This window comes from Chelonia mydas, chromosome 15, assembly GCF_015237465.2.
Source record: "Chelonia mydas isolate rCheMyd1 chromosome 15, rCheMyd1.pri.v2, whole genome shotgun sequence".
NCBI lineage: Eukaryota > Metazoa > Chordata > Testudines > Cheloniidae > Chelonia > Chelonia mydas.
In genome coordinates this window covers 25,952,966-25,965,456 of record NC_057856.1, presented here as the reverse complement: position 1 = coordinate 25,965,456, position 12,491 = coordinate 25,952,966, and the positions used below count along the sequence as shown (strand labels likewise).

At 38.6% G+C, this 12,491-nt stretch overlaps 1 protein-coding gene across 2 annotated transcripts in view; it reads right to left on the bottom strand.

The window, feature by feature from the left end:
- Positions 1–12,485, bottom strand: part of RNF34 (ring finger protein 34) — a 34,119-nt gene extending 21,634 nt beyond the window's left edge. Inside the window, exons 1-2 of one of the 2 annotated variants that reach the window (XM_037878335.2) lie at positions 12,346–12,485; positions 5,666–5,828 (exon numbers count right to left, since the gene is read on the bottom strand). The gene's annotated coding sequence lies outside the window, so the exon portion shown is untranslated. Of the gene's footprint in view, positions 1–5,665; positions 5,829–12,165; positions 12,277–12,345 lie in introns of those variants that run through there. The other variant, XM_043529232.1, reaches the window with a different exon arrangement.
- Between the last annotated feature and the right edge of the window lie 6 nt (positions 12,486–12,491).

The window sequence follows — 12,491 nt, the reverse complement described above, 5'->3', positions numbered from 1 at the left end:
GCCAGAGCTCCTGGAATTCTGCCCTTAGCAATGGAGCTTTAGGTGTGGACTTAATGCAAAAATCTCCAAATGTTGAATGTTGTGTATTTGAGCCTAAAGTGACTCAGAAAACTCGAGGCCATTGTGACAACTATTTAATTGCAATTCTAACCCTAATGTGAAGTGATTTTGATGAACAGATTAGAATTGTAATACACCATTTGGTATTACTTCTCATGTAGTAAAATACCTAAATTGCATTTGTATAGATTATTTTTATGCAGGAGACTTGAGCTCCACCTGGGAGCCATTATACAGTTGAAAAGTGATGTATGTCAAGGTTCTATTAATAAGAGACTTGCCCTCACTGGGCCCTCTGGCTTTGCCAAAGCAGCATTAAAAGATTTAAATGTTTTATTTACCTCTGCCAGGATACAGGAAGTAACAATGACATGTGACAACCTCTTAATCCTCAGAGGTTTTGCACAATTCCAGACAGCAATCCTGAGAACAGATTATTGATGGGAATCACTTAATTTTTGGTTTCCTTTTTACAAATTTACTGAACCTTGAATGACACGTCTGAAGAAGTGGGTTTTTTACTCACAAAAGCTTATGCCCAAATAAATCTGTTAGTCTGTATCCACAAAAACAATGATGAGTCTGGTGGCACCTTAAAGACTAACACGGCTACCCCTCTGATACTTGAACCTTGAATTGAAATTCTTGTGGGTCTTTAGCTGGGAATTGCAGTTCAGCTACTACTTCCCATGCACATGACCTCGCTCTTGGGATATGTTTACACTGCAAGGTAAGCCCAGGATTAGTAGAACTTGAGTTACCAGATCCTGGGTTTGTTAATCGAGGGCGTGAGCATCTAGGCTCATTTATAACCCCAGGTTAGGAATTGTTGAACCCTGGGTCCCAACCTGGGGCTCTTCATTATGCAGGCCCAAATCCAACCATCCATATCTCAGACTTCCTAGTGCACTCCCAAAATCTGGCTGCTTTAACCCTTTGTTCCTGGTGCAGTGTGGGAACACTTGACTGTTCACCAAACTTGACTGTCCAGAGGACAAAGAAAGTCAGTCCGTGGGATTCTTTTGGTGGGGCTGCATCTACACTGCAAAGCAATAGGGCTTGAACCCTGGGTCCTGGCTTGACTCAGGTTTGGACCCTCCACCCTCATGAGATCTTGAGGCCCTGGGTCTGAGCCCTTGGTTAGCACAATTTATGTGAAGATGGAAGGCTTGAGCCTGAGTTCAAACCCTGGGCTTACATTGCAGTGTAGACATACCCTTGGTGTTCAGAACTTTATGCTTCAAACCAGGTATTCTTAAATTAACTTTTGAGCAGGTTTTTAAATCACTGATACATAATCCAGTGAATTAAGCATTGGATTAGAAGTCAGAAATTCCTGAGTTGAAATGCCAACTATGACATGTGCTTGCTCTGTGACCTTGAGCAAGTTACTTAACCTCTCTGGCTCAGTCTTAATGGGTGTGGTTTTTAATTGTGTAATCTGAATTGAGTTGGCTTAACACTATTGAAAAGTCCTCTCTTAATGCTCACTAAGGCCTTCTCTAAACTAGTAAGGCTTGGGCTACACTTAAAAATTACATCATCCTAGCTACATTGCTCAGGGCTCTGAAAAATTTCATACCCTGAGCACCATAGTTAAGTCAGCCTAGCCGCTGCTGTAGACACAGGTAGGTCAACATAATTATTTTACCGCCTCCTGGAGAGGTAGATTAAGTACATCAATGGAAAAACCCTTTCCGTCAATTTAGGAAGCATCTACACTGTGGTGCTCCAGCGGCACAGTTGCAGCATCATAGCGGTGCGCTATAGTGTAGACGTGGCCTAGGGCCGATCTACACCCAGCTTTTGTATCAATTTAACTATTTTGATTAGAGGTGTGGTCTTTTTTACTAAAATAGTTAAATTGGTATAACCCCTACCGTGGACACAGTTTTATCGCTATGAAGGTTGTTTATATAGGTATAGCTTATTCCTCTTATGGCCACCTTTTACAAAATAACTCCACCTATACTAGTAGGACTGTAAAAAAAAAAAGTACATTTTTTGTGTATAGAAAAGCCCAAGAAGAGAAAGGTGGGAAAGCATGAAAAAGTAGGAGAAGGAGAAAGAGTACTGGAAGAAGTATAGGAAGCAAGAAGAACAGTAGGAAGGAAGTGAGAGTAAAACAGCAAAGGGGACAAAATTATGTGGAGCCTAGAAGGTGAAGCCAATCACCTTAGACATAAAATTCACCCATTGTTTTAAAAAGTCACCCCGTTCCTAAAATCATCTTAAATTATTAAAAATAACAAAAGAATTTTAAAACACTAATTCAACTTTTTACTATTTATGCTGATTGAGGACTTTTTTTTTTTTTAAAAAAATACATATAAGATAATGAAAACAGACCAGTTCTCATGCATTAGGCCAATATTATTGTGGTTGCATTCATAATATTACAGGAGAATGGATAAGTAACAGTAAAAAAAAACCCACCCTTCTCCTTGCAGACTGTGTTAGTAAATTTTGGTGCTCCTGGCTCCAATGACACATAAGCATTGCTTGTAGCTGAAAGCTCTTCTTGGTTAAGCTATTTTCATCACTCATTTAATCACTGCTATTCACTTGTGTAATACCATTGGCAAGATGCTTTCCTACTTAATTTCCTACTTAACGCTTTTTCTGAAGAAAAATAAAATTAGTAAAACATGTAATTTATGTTCTCAAGGTAATTTGGGCTGGAAAACGACGACCAGATTCACAACCTCATTGCAGTGTTTCTGTAATAAGCTCAAGTGTCTGGAATAGAGTCTGGAAAAAAGATGAGAATTTACATTTTGAAATGGCTCCACTATTAAAAAGAAGAAACGGTTAATGACTGAATACTCTGTATACATCTTACTCATCCATTCTATTTCTGACTTTATTTCCTGTCCCTTAATATTTACATCCGTAAATTATGTGCAAAATTGAAGAAGTTTCAATTTGGAAGAACCTGCAGCATTTCAAGGAAACCTTTGTCTTTTTCAGTTTGAGGGTGCTGTCAGTGGCTCAGGTATTTGCTTATTTATAAAAAGTGTCTATTCAAACTTAGACAAGGCTTATCCTGCTCAACCTACTCCCTCAAAACAAACTTAGGAAAATAGGTCTTGCAGAGTGCCCTGAAAGTCTGGTCAACACATCCATTAATGTTTGTGAAGTGCTCAGATTCTATGGTGATGGAGACGTAAGTAGAGAGAGCAAACTTTGGCTCTGTCTGACTGAGGAAGGGAGTTAGGCCCAGATCCTCAAAGTTATTTAGGCATCTAACTCCCATTGATGTTAGGATTTGAGGATCTGGCCCTTAGTTCCACAGTCAAGGGTCTTTTATTGGGAATATTCCATCCCCAGCACTGAGACAAATATATACTAGGGTCTAAATTGATTTCAATTGCCGTGTAACAGATACTACCTAAATATCACATTAATGGACACATTAGATATAACTTAGGTCAGTTAGAGGGAAAGAAAGAAACACGAGAGAGGCATTCTCTTTGATATGATATTCTGATCATCTAGAGAAGAGCGTATAATGCGTTAAGCTTTAGTACCCTAGTTATTCATTGTAGAACAGCACTACTGCTTCAGGAGAGGTTGCCTGTCCTCGAATCCTGAAAAAATCTATATGATGTCCAAGGTCTATTTGAAGGAATTATTTGTATGTTGCTCTCTTTGCATTATAGAATCTCAGCAGATGTACCAGGATGGCATATATTATAGCTGAGAAAATTAAGAGGCAGCCCTTAAAACCTGGGACTAGATCTTGCTGATATTTGGAGCTCTGACTGTAACAGATAGTGAAATGAAGGTCTGTGCATGTTTGGTATGACGTACTTTTTGTGGAAGTAAAGATAATTAAAACTCTTAATTAACGTAACTCATGAATCAATCCTCTTTATAAATTGAAAAGCAAATGGATAATTATTCAAGTTAAGAGACCTCTGCCCATTTAATTATTTTATCAACTGTATATCAAATGCAGAATTGCTCTTCAGACCCAGATCTTATTTTTAACTTTTATGTTCTTAGTGGAGTTGCTCCCTCTAGAGAGCATTTCCACTGAGGGTTTCTATTTCCTCCTCTCCTGCACTGTAAGAGCTAACAAGATTACTGTATCATGCTCCCTAGCCTGGAAGATGCTATTTTTGTTCATTCAAAATCCTTTTAAAATTATATTAAGGTGCTCAGGATGCCAAGCATAGGAAACCAAATAAAAGAATGAAAACTGTCAAGAAATACATTTTTTTCTACCAACACTCAGCACTGAAGATACTCTCTGCAAAGATGACTTGAAAAGAAACAATTTCAGAGACTTTGTGATAGTTCTTCAGCTTCAAAAGTTAAAGATTTGAGGGAAAATGTGAGTGTGTTAAGTAAAGGACATTATATGAAACAGCTCAGACCTGTATTTCTTTTAATCATAAATAAAGAACAATACCACACAACGATATGGCATTTTATAACATTCATTAAAACTCCCACCATCCTTGTGAGGTTTAAGGGCCCAAAACTGCTCCCATTGAAGCTGCTGTGTTTTGCCAATTATTTCAATGGGAACAGGGTTGTGCCCTGATTTATTCCTATTTGTAAAACACATCCATTTTCCAGAGGGGAAATTCAGCACCACTGTAAATGGATGTGACTGCACCTCCACTGAAGTCCATGAAAGCCCAGAACTAAATTTGGCCCACAGGCTAAAAACCAAATTTTCAAAAGTGGCCAATGATTTTGCGTTCCTCAGTTTTTGAGTACCCAGCTTAAAATTCTTGTGATATCCAATTTAACTGAACAAGGAATTATTATTATTAGCAAAATGTAATTAATGAAATTGGAATTTCGCCAGGACACTGGGGTTAACGTCCACTCTTGATAAAAGTACCATGATCTATAAATGACAAGAAAAGGTTGGCTTAAAACCTCTTCCAAGAGACCTGATAAAAAAAATAGACACACTGGTGTTACTTCAATGTCCAAAGGTTAATTAAATTTGTACAGTGCACATCTTTCTGAAAATTATTAGATGTATGTGGAACAGAAAAAATAACGAGGATCTAGGACACATAGTTGGATAACAAGAACCATTTAGCATTAATGATAGTTCATAGGGTCTTGGTGATTGCTTTATAATCCTAATGACTCCTAAGTAATCATAATACAGTATTTCCTTTTATTTCATTTAACAGTTCATGCTGGCAAAGATGACCGCAAGACCTACATTTTCGCTGCCTTTTACTTCTTTTAAGGTATGTGCCAGGAACCTTAGAAATATCTTATTAACTGAAACTTCATTATATACCAGCTGACTAAATTCTTACAGTTTATTCTAGTAAACAAAAGGTGATTCCTTTAATGAGCATATAAATAATTCTTAGGCATTTCCCAGGCTGTCCTAAAACTTTTTCCTATTTAAAGCTAGCAGCTTCATCTTCGATAAATTTTTAGATTCTGCTAATATTTAATACTGGCAGTTGGACGCTAAGATCTACAAGTACAATCCTCATCCACAATTGTACTTAATGTCCCTCCATTTGATTTTTGTAGAACACAGAGTGGAAATTAATGCCTATCTGGTTTATCATTAGAGTTGATTTTCTGACTCCATATACATGTGGAAGTTGGAACTTACCATTTTTTCCCCAAAATTCTCTTATTTCGGTTGATGACACTACCTCTGTTCCATTGATTCTCCGATTTCCTGAGCCAATGCCAGCAAAAGCAGCATATCCAAACAATCACTGAGAGAAAGGGGCAACTTCAGAAAGGGCTGACTCAGCAGACTAAGACACCAGCTGGTTGGTAATAGTAAACACAAAAGAAAAAAAAATGAACAATCATTTAAAATCTTTTAAGGATGGGATAATAGGAAAGGAAGGAGAAGAGAAAATGAGGAAATCTGCCCTAGATCTACATTTAACTAATAGTGAATTTTGAGAGCTCTCTGCAAAACATGCTGAAATGTCATCAATATAATTGGGAGATTTGATTTGGATAAGAATCCAAATGGTTCGCAGCCTATGCAAACTTTGACCAGATCTATGTAGTTTCCTTTTTCCCCCATCTTGGTTTGTGCAACCCATCTCCTAGTTACTTCCTGACCCCATTCTCTAATCCCTGACCCCTGCCTGGGACACCCCCTCACTGTTCCCACACTTTCTAGCCAAGGCAATGTATTTTATTTTCAACCAATCCTTTCAAAGTTTTAGCTTTTATATCCACAGTTCAACTGAGCATTATATTTAGATAAACCTCTAACTTCATCAGTGTTAGTCAACTCTTGTTAATTTTTCTAATGATGACCAACTATGAAACACTAAATTGCCTTATAAAAATAGTCTGAGTATTCTACGGTAATTATCAAAAACTCTACAGGCTTAATTCAGGAATAACTCAACTGGAGTTAACAGAGACATACTAATGCAAAACCGATATAGTTCAGAAATCTTACAGTAGAGATGCTGCAGCATTTTAGGCAATTAATGTATACATTTAAAATAAGGGCTATGATCAGTTTTCCTTATGCGCCCTCCTTATACCTGTGCAATTTCTTAACAATTTATTTTTCAGTTTATGGCCCATATTCTTACCACAGTTACACTGCCATAAATCTAAAGAGAGTCTATTATAGCCAATGGAGATACTTTTATATTAGTTTGCATCAGTGTAAATCCAAAATCTGACCCACTATAAGCACCCATCAGTAAAATCTCTGAGCTCCATACAAAATATGAGACAATTTGCTGAAGACAAGACAGACTAAATAAAATACTGGTTCTGCTCTCTTTTACAATTATGTAAATCAGGAGTAACTCCATTTACATCAACAGAATTACACTGATGTAAAACTGGTGTTAGATTAGAATCCAGTCAACAGTGCTGAAGTGAATTCATGCTAAAAAGAAACATTAAATATATATTATACCATCACTAAGGAAATATGCCACTCACTTGAATCTCATATCCCTCTTTGACTTGAGAAGTACCTTCCCCAAAGTACAATAGCTCTTCCAAAGCTGAATGGCCAGAACGAATAAAAGAATCTATAAAACCTTCTTTATATCCTTTCAAATGTTCATGCAGGGTATTTTAGGTGTCACAAATGATAAGTCAAATCTGCTAGAACATCTGCTAAATTGAGTGCACTGGTCGTATTATTATGAGAACATAAAATAAGACAGGAGATTACAGATTTTCTCCAATCTAATTGCTTATTTGGTACAAGGCCATTTATAGTTGCTACATTATTTCTAAAAAGTGATTAGTTGAGATGATCAGCTCTTTAATGCTGAAAAACCCGACACTTTCTTACATGGAATTTTACCCACATCAGTTCATCCAAGACAGGGGTTCTCAAACTTCATTGCACTGCGACCCCTTCTGACAACAAAAATTACTACATGACCCCAGGAGGGGGGACCAAAGCCTGAGCCCACCTGAGCCCCACCACCCCAGGTGAGGGGACCAAAACCAAAGCCCACCGCGAGGGGCCCCAAAGACGAAGCCCAAGGACTTCAGCCCCAGGCCGGGGGCCTGTAACCTGAGCCCCGCCACGTAGGGCTGAAGCCCTCGGGCTTCTGCTTCAGCCCTGGGTGGTAGGGCTCAGGCTTCTGCTTCGGCCCCAGAAAGTCTAACACCAGCTCTGGCAACCCTATTAAAACAGGGTCACGACCCACAGTTTGAAAACCACTGATCTAAGGAACTGTTAAATTTTGTTCTCAGTCTTCTCATACAGTTGATAATTGTTCTTTCCTGTAACTAATGTTCAAATGTGAACAGCTTCAAAAGACCTTCAAAATATTTGTTTTACCCCTACAGTCCAAATCCTGTGACTGATGTTTCAATACATAAATACCACTTTATGTGCTTAAGTGCCAATCTTATGGCCAAATGCAGAACCTATGCATTCTGTTCACATGCTGATCTTTAAAAATTAGGCTACAAAGGTGCCTAACATCAAGTACACAAATCCCATTAAATTCCAATGGGAGTTGGGTTCCTAACTCTTTAGGTTCCTCTGACAATTCCAATCCTGCTGTTTAACAGTCTCTGTCCAGTCCATCCAAAAACATTCATGGATTAGATCAAACATCCGTTGTAAATGCATAAAAATTCATTACAGAATTTAAACATCCTTATAGCAAAAGCCATGATATGTTTTCAGTTTGTTTGGCTGTCAAAAATATCACAAGGCTTAGTTCTGACAAGACTATTTTCAGTGACAATTTACTGCTATATCCAGAGGCAGAGGATTCAAACTACCAGCTTTACCTCCAGGACAGGTAAAACAATTAGGGAAGAGGGCACTAAGAGTAAGAACATTAAATTTAGCCCATAAACCCATTACTTAAGTCTTTTGAAAGGTTTAATCCACAACTTTTCATCAATACACATTCCTGAAAGAAATGAAGCACAGTACAGATCTGTAAAGAGATCTGCCAATGGTGTCTTCTCTTTGGAAACATTACACATTGTATACAATCATATAGTAACTAGCACATTTTAAGAAATCTTTACAGACTCTATGCATGCATTCCAAATAAATATATATCATCACACCATTAGTTAACATACTAATTTCCTTGCAACGGAGGGGCTAGGTTCATTTCATGTGCCTTTGAAGACTGGAGTCCTAGTTTGTGTCTGGAATATTCAGAAATGCTGGTCAGAACACAGATCAAGCTCTTCAAGCAGCTCAATTAACTCTCATTTTCTTTATCGATTGCGTACTGAGACTCCACTGATCCTCTCAAAGTCAATACACATCTAGTGCCAAGAAAGACTGCTTTCTTTGTTTATGCATAGTTAGTAATCCTAGTTCTCTTTGGAACAATAACCAATTTGTTTATTCATGTTTTCAGATCTAGTCACATATGAAATTTTCCTTGAAAATTCTTTGATGAGTTATTCATGATAGCTTTAAAGCTATCAAAGCAATCATCTGTTTTCCCTAACATGTTACCTACAATGGCAAAACAAGTAGAGTTATAGTTTGTAATTTTCCAAGAATTAGATAGTACGATGCTGACAGAGACAGCAGGTAATGCATAAATTCTGTAACACTGCTGCCTTCCCATCTGTTGAGGGAGCGGAAGAATCACTGTAAATATTTGGCTGTTGGTGAACCATTGTATAATAATATATTATAAGCTTTAGTAATGATAAAACTCTATATTTAGTATGCACAGTATGTGCAGTGGCATATGCAAGATCACTGATCTACTCACCCTGTTCCTAATGTCATAATGATGTCATAATTAATTCATAATGACATATTCAGAAAGTATTAAACTATTTGAAAGAGAATGTACTATATATACCACATGGGGGTCAAGTGCAGAATTACTGTGTTACATTTTAAATGCTCTTGGGGTTTATATTAGGGCTGTCAAGCGATTAAAAAAAATTAATTGCAATAAATCGCACTGTTAAACAATAATAGAATATCATTTATTTAAATATTTTTGGAAGTGTTCTACATTTCCAAATATATTGATTTCAATTACAACACAGAATAAAGTGTACAGTGCTCAGTTTACATTTATTTTTATTACAAATATTTGCACTGTAAAAAAGAAATAGTATTTTGAATTAATCTAATATAAGTACTGTAGTGCAATCTCTTTATCATGAAAGTTGAACTTACAAATGTAGAATTATGTACAAAAAAATAACTGCATTCAAAAATAAAACAATGTAAAACTTTAGAGCCTACAGGTCCACTCAAGTCCTACTTCAGCCTGACGATCAAACAAGTTTGGTTACATTTGCAGGAGATAATGCTGCCCACTTCTTGTTTACAATGTCACCTGAAAGTGAGAACAGGCATTCTCATGGCACTGTTGTAACCAGCATCGCAAGATATTTATGTGCCAGATGCACTAAAGATTCATATGTCCCTTCATGCTTCAACCACAATTCCAGAAGACATGCATCCATGTTGATGATGGGTTCTGCTTGATAACGATCCAAAGAGGAGTGGACCGATACATGTTCATTTTCATCATCTGAGTCAGAAGCCACCAGCAGAAGGTTGATTTTCTTTTTTGGTGGGTCAGGTTCTGTAGTTTCCACATCAGAGTGTTGCTCTTTTAAGACTTCTGAAAGCAAGCTCCACACCTTGGATTTTGGACGGCACTTCAGATTCTTAAACCTTGGCCCGAGTGCTGTACCTATCTTTAGAAATCTCACATTGGTACCTTCTTTGCATTTTGTAAAATCTGCAGTGACAGTTCATAATTCAAACAACATGTGCTGGGTCATCATCCAAGACTGCTGTAACATGAAATATATGGCAGAATGCGAGTAAAACAGAGCAGGGGACATACAATTCTCCCCCAACGAGTTCAGTCACAAATTTAATTAACACTATTTTTTTAACAAACGTAATCAGCATGGAAGCATGTCCTCCGGAATGGTGGCTGAAGCATGAAGGTGCATACAAATGTTTAGCATATCTGGCACATAAATACCTTGCAATGCTGGCTACAAAAGTGCCATGCGAACGCCTGTTCTCACATTCAGGTGACACTGTAAACAAGAAGTGGGCAGCCTTATCTCCTGCAAATGTAACCAAACTTGTTTGATTGACGGGCTGAAGTAGGACTGAGTGGACCTGTAGGCTCTAAAGTTTTACATTGTTTTGTTTTTGAGTGCAGTTATGTAACAAAAAAAAAAATCTACATTTGTAAGTTACACTTTCACGATAGAGACTGCACTACAGTAGTTGTATGAGGTGAATTAAAAAATACTATTTCTTTTATCATTTTTACAATGCAAATATTTTTAATAAAAATAATATAAAGTGAGCACTGTACACTTTGGATTCTGTGTTGTAATAGAAATCAATATATTTGAAAATGTAGAAGACGATCCAAAAATATTAAATAAATTTCAATTGGTATTCTGTTGTTTAACAGTGAGATTAATCATGATTAATTTTTTTAATCACAGTTAATTTTTTTGAATTAATTGTGTGAGTTAACTGTGATTAATGGACAGCCCTAGTTTATATTTTACCTTTTTTCTTTTTCAGAAATACAGATAGTTTCATATTTAACAAGGTTAAAGCAAAATAATTCTCAAGTTGTACCAAACAATGCAAAACTTCAATACAGTAGAACCCCTATTTTATGAATTAATCGAGTACATAAAATCAAAAAGTTCATAAAATTTAACATCTCAGAATTACAGTAAGCATGGTGTATATGTTACAGTATGGTGTACTGCATTCTTGTCCTTCAAACCACTGCAAAGCTATTTCCAGTGCACTGAAGGCAAGAGAGTGTGAAGGAATGTGGACTTATTTGTCATTGACATCACCTTTGTTATGTGATTTTCTTTTTCCTTTGGGAAAAATGGTTCATATAACTGGTGGCATATAACAGTTCATATAACTGATGATAATAAACATTGAGATTCTACTGTGTAGGCTAAAATACTCAATTATCCACATACTGTTGAGCCAGATCCTGTTGTGCAGCTGATCTACAGTGGAGATCAGGATGCTTGTGAACAGCTAGCTCTGTTCAAGGGCAGTTGTCCTAACATGCTTTGGATAGGCAGAGCCCCAAAGGTCCAAAACTACAACCAAGAAGAGGCAAGGCACAGAGTAAGCCCAGCTTTTCCTCAGTCCCTTATCCTGGTACACTAGCCATAATGAGGAAAAGTGGTACATTGCCTCTACACCTCTGGAAGGCAGCCTTGAAGTAGTATAATTCTCCCCCCCCATATATATATATATATATATATATATATATATATATATATATATATTTCATTGGCTTTTTTGTCACAAAGAAGCTCCCTCGACCAGGCAGTCTGGTTTCTTAGGAGACACAAAAAAGAGAACGATGTATGTGGAGAAAAGGTCCCCAATCCCTCCACCTGCCCAGACCCCCCCAGCACTCCTCCCAAGTGTCTCCCCTCCCAGAGTGCCCCCCTCTGCCCGACACTCCCCTCACCCAGATATTCCCCTCTCCACTCAGGGCTCCCCCAAGTGTCCCCCCTCCTGCAAGTGTCCCCCCACTCCGCCCAGCGCGCCCCCCAGTGTCTCCCTCCATCAGGTCCCCACTCGTGTTCCCCCCCTTCCAATGCCACGCCCCAATCTCTCTCCCGGGCCCCCCATCTCACCGACAGCCCCCCCGCTATCTGTGTCTCCCCCTCAGCGCCGCTCCCGCCATACTCCCGCCCCCGCATTGAGTCTCTCGCCAGGGCCGGGCTCAGGTTTCCCGCCGGCCCTGCGCCGCCCTGCACCCCGCCACCGCCGCTTCGCTTCGCTCCCTGGCTCTGGTTGGCTGTTTGCGAACTCACGTGACTGCGAGCGGCTCCTACGATTGGCTGTTCTGGGGGACGCTGGTTGCCCGGGAGATGGGGATGACGGCCTGGCGAGTTGGTGGAGGCTCTTGAAGCCTCGGGCTGTGGTAGCAGCGGCCGCCTGGGCCCCCCTCGCCCGGCTC